The following is a 6,589-nucleotide window of genomic DNA, read 5'->3' as shown; positions in this document are numbered from 1 at the left end:
CCCTGCTCTAATCATAGTGGCATTCATGGTTTGTGCATGGCAAACCCACTTGCGCACACACACACACAAAATCAGCCAGCAAATGAACATTTAACTCTTCTCTGTCTCTTTGTTACCTCCCACTGTCAGGGAATTTAGTTCCTAAATTCAGGATAATCTGGAGAACAAAGAAAAACATTTTCTCCTGCCAGACGGGCAAAATTAGACCCCTGTGAAATAGCAAGCTGAGCCTGACTGCTCTCTGCTCCAGGGGTACCAAAATCAAGGACAGATTGAGCAGTAAAAAGAAAAAAAAAAAAAAAAAGAGGAAAGGGAACATTCGGCACCTATACCCTCCTCAACTTTGCTTCCTTTTTATTTGTTAGAAACCAGAAACTTCATTAGGACAGAAATAGGGCAGCTCAAAATGTTCAAGCCTAAGCTGTGTGTTGTCTTCCTGTATCACAGGAAAATACCAATCTTTAAACAAACCCCCACAAGTGAAGCACCGAGAATTAAGAGCTATTTTACCCCTTCCCTTACCTGTCCATCAGCCAGTCATTACCATCCTAACTTAAGAGCGCCTCCCAATTCATTACAGAAAAAAATAATAATGCATAAAATAGGGATCAAAATAACAAATTAAATAGAAGATAATGAGAAACAGCTCCCTGAAATAAGAAATGAGGCTTCACAATCACTTTGTCATTTGTTATTCTGATTTTTGCAAGCTTAACCCCGTCAGAATGCTAAGTTTGGGCGTGTGGGATGCTGAGAGGAGCAGGGCCACCACGATGGAAGTTCCTGCCAACTGCCTTCCACCAATTCCTTTAGCACCAGAGTATTTAATCCTACTTTTCCCCCCCATATCTTTTTTTTTTTGCCCCCTCCCAATTTACCACACCAGGGGAGGAGGCGCAGATGAGCTGGATAGCACAAGGCAAACACACCCCAGCTGGATCATCTGGGCCATGCTCACCTTTTGACAGACCACAAAAAAATCCCATTTTCCAGGGTGATCGCGGGGAAGGTGGTGTTGTCCCACCCATGGGTGAAGCCAGACCAAAGGCAAGCACCTGCAAAGGGCATTTGCGAAGATAAATAATGTTCCTCAGCTCTCCCAGGCCGTGCTGAGGATGCTGTTAGAGCTGCCACAAGCCCGAGTGCCAACCTGGCTCCGGTGAGGGAACAGGGACAAATTATCCTTCCGCAGAGCAAAGTTATAGGCTCCATTTGTTTCCCCTCAGGAATCAGACAGGGCAGTTAAGTGTCTTGATTCTCCCAGATAATCACAATTTATCTTGTCTGCTTTTGCCTCCTTTCTCTCAATCACGTCCACTTCTCCCTCTTTCTCACACATACACAGATTTTCTTCTTTCTCCAAGTCTTGAACTTCCCCATATCTCAGGAGCTTTATTTTTTTTTTTATTTTTTTTTTTTTTTTGGTGGTGGTGCTGGTGTTGCTTCTTGTTTCGCTCCTGTAGGATTTTATTAAATTTTTCCAGGTTTGGCTGCTTTACGGGGCATACTTTTCCCCCCCTATACAGGAATTCCTATCTCAACGTCTTGCTTTCGGCTATAAACCTGTATATTTTTCTTGCACTTCCATTTTGCCAAAGAGAAAAGTAGGCAAAGGGGCTGGGCCCCCCCCAATTCCTCTCGACTGGTTTTGCTTTCAAGAGTGGGATGAGAAAAGAATAAAAACAAACTCTCCAGGAAAATCCCGGAGCTCCTGGAGGGTTTTGGTTCTTCTTTCGGCAGAAGACACTGCCAGAGGAAGATGCTGATGCAGCCCGCACAGGAATGGGTTGGGATGGGATGGAGGGCACTGGGATCCAAGGGAAGGGGCAGGTTCCTAATTAGTTGCTTAATAAGATGCTGTTGTAAAAGATCTTATCCATACCCAACTGGAATTAATAGGAACCTTCCTGCTGGCTGCGCTGGCTTTTGGGCTCAAGACTTCAGGCATCAGCTACACTTTAATATTAAAAGCATTTTAATCCCTGCTTTTAAAAGCCAGTGCCTGTTTCCCCTTGGCTTATTGTTTCTCACCCCTCCCGAGCTTTAAATCCCATCTGTGGGCACAGTCACCATCCAGCTTCTCGGCTCCCTATCTCCTGCCACCGCTACTGAGAGCGATCCGGAGCCTGCCAGCACCGCGGGCACGCAGCTTACAGGCAAGGGTGTTTGCAGAATAAAAAAAGCCAGATATTTCTAAGTAGCAGCAGCAAATGGATCAGAGGCCCCGGGCACGCTGGGGAGGGAAGCAGCAGGGAGATGGCCCTTAGGCCAAGAGCCATGCCTACGGTCCTCGACCAAGGTCACAGGCTGGCACAGGCAGCCCTCAGCTGCTATTCAACTTCTCAAACCAGCACAAATTTATTTCCATAAAAATCATCTTAGCATCCACACCCTGCAGCAAGGAGTCCCCTTAACGTGAAGGCCACCGCCACGCTTTTGCTCCGAAGTAGCAGCCACCAGATTTCCGCGGCTCCCCCTCCTTCCTCCCTCCCTTGGAAGAGCGATGGGACAGCCACGTCCCGTTCGCTTGTCCCCAAATCACTCCTGGTGTTAGCTGCTAGCCACCAGCCCTGCCTTCCCACCCCAGTTGCCCCAGCACAGGCATCTCCAATTAGCCCAGTTCTGGCCTCTGACGCGCCTGGCATCAGGATTTGATGGATCTGATCTTGAAATTCAAACCCTGTTCTTCTCATTTTTCACCTGCTTCCTTTTCTTTGCCTGTAATTCATTTTCTCTTTCACCTTTCAGAAAAAGATAAACGAAGAAAAAAAAAAACCTTCCGTGATGTTTTCCCAAAGATTTGTTTTTAAAAGAAAAGATGAAATGCCAATATTTTTATGCTGCTGAGCAATCCTACCGTATGCCACCTCTGAGCAATGCGAGGGAGAGAAAGGACAGTCACTCCCTAGCGAGGAAAATAAAGCAAAGCCTAGTTTCAAGCAGGGGGCTACAGCAAGTGGGAGCTGCTGCCGTAGCTTGGGCTGAGGCTTCATGGCTTTCCCAGCAAGGACGAGCCCCAAGCTGGGGCTGGAGCGTGCACAGGAGACCCCGCCTGATGCAAGGAGGGGGACACGAGCGTGGGGGGCTAGGAGGGCAACCAAAGCACTCTTGGGCTCAGGGAACCTCTTGCAGGCACCAGGATCCCTCCATCTTCATTCCTGCCTTCCTCCCAGTTGGTCCCAGCCTCCCGGAGCAGTTTCCCCTCTCCGTGCCATGGCCGACCACAGATTCCGCAGAAGACATGGGCTCCCAGAGCCTAATCATCACGTGCTCCAGACCCCTGCTGCAGGGAAAACCTTGCTCCTTGCAGCCGGAGCATGCCTTAGGTGGACAGTATTAGCAAAACTCATGCCATGCAAGCTCCCCAAGATAAACCCCCTGGCCAACCATCATTCAGGTCTGCTCAGGGATACCCAAAAGCAACACCACTGGATCAAGGGCAACCCACTCATCCATCCCCAAGCCTGGCCAACCATCATTCAGGTCTGCTCAGGGATGCCCTTGATCCAGTGGTGTTGCTTTTGGGTAACCCACTCATCCATCCCTTTCCCCCAAAGCAGGCGGCTGCCAGCTCACTTTATAAACACAAGCTCAACAGACACTCACTGGCCTCCTTCTCAGAAAGGGCTCGAGCACTTGAGCCAAAACTTTCCAGAACGACTCAGCAAGGAAAGTTTCCGCTCCTACAATTCAAGTGGAGCTCAACGTTACACGCTTCTCTTTCCAGGTGCTAATGGGAAGCATCAGCTTACCCGACCGACGAGGCTGCCATGCTGCAGAGCGAGTGAGAAAGGGCAGGGAGACACCAGCACCTTTTACAAGGGGTCTCATAATTAATAAAGGAGAAAAGAGCAGTTTCTGCCATCAGAAAACCAGGTGGTCTTGCCCAATCATGTTGGAAAAAGCCCAGGACAAGCTGGTCCAGGTACCACGTGCCCTACTGCCATCACCCATCACGTATGGGCGAGAACGGAGCCAAAACACGGAGGTGACAGAGAAGAGGGAAAACAAATCTGTGCCATCAAAACCATTTTGGAGGGAGTTTATCAAGCTGGGAAGCGAAAGGCACAGCAGAGAGTTTTTCCTAGTTCCTCGGATGCTCAAAGCCAGAGCTGGAGACAGAGCCTGTAATTTCTCTGCTGCATTTAGTTATTTCAAGTGGGGATTCAGTGTCAAGACAGAATCCATAAGCAGACCCGACAGCCGGCGGTAAACCTCAGAAAGAGGCATTGCCTGCCTTCATTCCCCCCAGCTCTCGTGCAGACATTTAGAAGGGTGTTTAAAGCTGTTGAAAGGGAAGAGCGCAGCAGCGGGTAAAGAAGAGCCAAGCGTTCACACCGAGAGCAGCCGTAACGGAGGGCTTTTTTGGTTTACTTTGCTATTTACTGAGCACTTCATTTAACTTTACAAGAGAAATGGGGGTGGGGGAATACAAAACTCACTGGTATATTGAACTGTCTTGACATTACCATTAAAGCAAACAGAATACCTGAGGCTCTCCTGGTGGATGCTGCGCACGCAGTCACCGGGCTGGCTGGCGTGCACGGGGGCAGAGAAGTGGCATCCTTCCAATTAAAGTCAACACCTCTATCAACACGGTTAAGACAGAGCAATTGCCCTCCCGTCAACCTTCAAACAGGTCTTGCAGCAAGGCAGATAGCAAGCAAGCTCTCCCAAACCAGCTTAAAGTGTATGTTTTCATGTGCTGCGTCTTCACCGCGGGTGGAGGTCACAGCCTTTGCTCCCCCGCCGGCACCTCCTTGGCTGGGAGACGAGTGGTTTATTAACCAAAACTCTCCAACCAACGCTGCCGAAATCACCGATACGCCTTAGTATCGCTGCAGCATCTCTAGATCTGCCTGGAAAAAAAAAGGGATGTAAAAAATAAGAAAACAAAAAAATAAAATATGCTCATCCCTGGGAAAACCCCTGCAAACAGGAGCAGGCTCAGGGGGTGCCTGCCTCTCCTTTCTCAGGCAAGGATCCAGTGATTCCTGCCCTCCAGGTCACTACAAACCCTGTCCGTCTGTCCCTGGGACAAGGGAGAACACGGATAGTTTGCAAAAACTGAAAGGACTTCTGTTCCCTTTTGTTTGGGAAGGAATAGGCTGTATCAGCGTGAAAGAGGGAAGTACATACAATTGCACCAGAAAAAAAAAACCCAGGAGAGTAAAATAAGAAAAGAAACACTTGTAAAAGGAGGAGCCTGGGTCTGTTAAGATATTCCCGGTGTGAAAAGGGTTCCCGTACTTAAAAAGCCCTCTTAAAAATAATTTCCTCTCCACACTGCCTAGGAGCCTCATAATTACCAGCAATGATCACAGACCCGTTCATTTCAACCTAAAATTAATACATCCTGTTCAGAATGATATCGCATTAATTTATCACAAGATTTATGAAACTTGTACTTTTTTTCTAATGAGATTTATGCAAATTCTGCTCCATCCATTGTTTGCACCATTAGAAAAAAGAAAAAAAGTTCCCTCGCAGAAGCCGCTCTGTCAAAAAGTCTCATTCACTTTTATTGATATCTGTCCTTCCCTCGTCATCCTCACAACAGGGAGGGGAAGGAGAGGAGCTGGTTCCAGTCGGGGTGCAATCCTGTTCCCAAGCAGAGCCCAGGGCATGAGCGAGGAGAGCAGCCCTGACACAAGGATGAGGTCTGCAGGTGAGCCAACCAGGCAGAGCACTTTGTTTTAAACCAATTTTAAGGGGAATTAACCGGTGGTTCACTTGCACCTTTGTCTAAGAAGGGTCAGAGAACAAGAGGAGCGGTGGGTAATTGCAAAATTAAAGTATTTAGGCTTTCCAGAGTGGAAAGTCTGTGCCTGGTAAACTCACAGAATAAATGCCAAAGGGGGAGCAGGGGGGAACAAACACCAAGAGAAGCATAAGCACCGAGCATCGTGGGGTTATAAAGGGGGAATCGTAGAATCACAGAATCCTGGGTTGGAAGGGACCTCAAGGATCATCTGGTCCAACCTTTCTAGGCAAGAGCCCAGCCTAGACAAGATGGCCCAGCACCCTGTCCAGCTGAGGCTTGGAAGTGTCCAAGGTGGCAGAGTCAACCCCTCCCCTGGGGAGATTATTCCAGTGTGTGACTGTTCTCAGGGGGAAAAATTTCCCTCTCATGTCCAGCTGGAATCTCCCCAAAAGCAACTTGTGTCCATTCCCCCTTGTCCTCTCCATGGGACTGCTTGTGAAAAGGGAGTCTCCATCTTCCTTGTAGCTACCCCTTAGGTACCGGTATGTGGTGATGAGACCCCCTCACAGGGGAGATCACGCCAGATTAACTTGGTATTTTACAGTAGAGCTGCTGACTGAAGACAGGAACACACAAGATGTCCCATCACCCCAGGAAAGCCCTCGAGTAGCACCTTACAAAGCCTGAGGTTTCCTGAAGACCCTGGGCAATGCTAGGGAGCATAGGCAAGGTGGTACAAAGCAAGCCAGGTATCATTTCCAATTAAAACATGGCAGGGATATTGCTTTCATTTCCAAGCACTGCCAATTGGAAACCAGATGGAGATCTTCCTCGGTACCCGCTCAGCTTAGCCTAGGAGGCTGGGGAAGGGGATTCTTGGAAAAC

Source organism: Egretta garzetta, unplaced genomic scaffold (genome assembly GCF_000687185.1).
Source record: "Egretta garzetta isolate BGI_Z169 unplaced genomic scaffold, ASM68718v1 scaffold204, whole genome shotgun sequence".
NCBI lineage: Eukaryota > Metazoa > Chordata > Aves > Pelecaniformes > Ardeidae > Egretta > Egretta garzetta.
Note: the sequence above shows the minus strand (reverse complement) of the source record.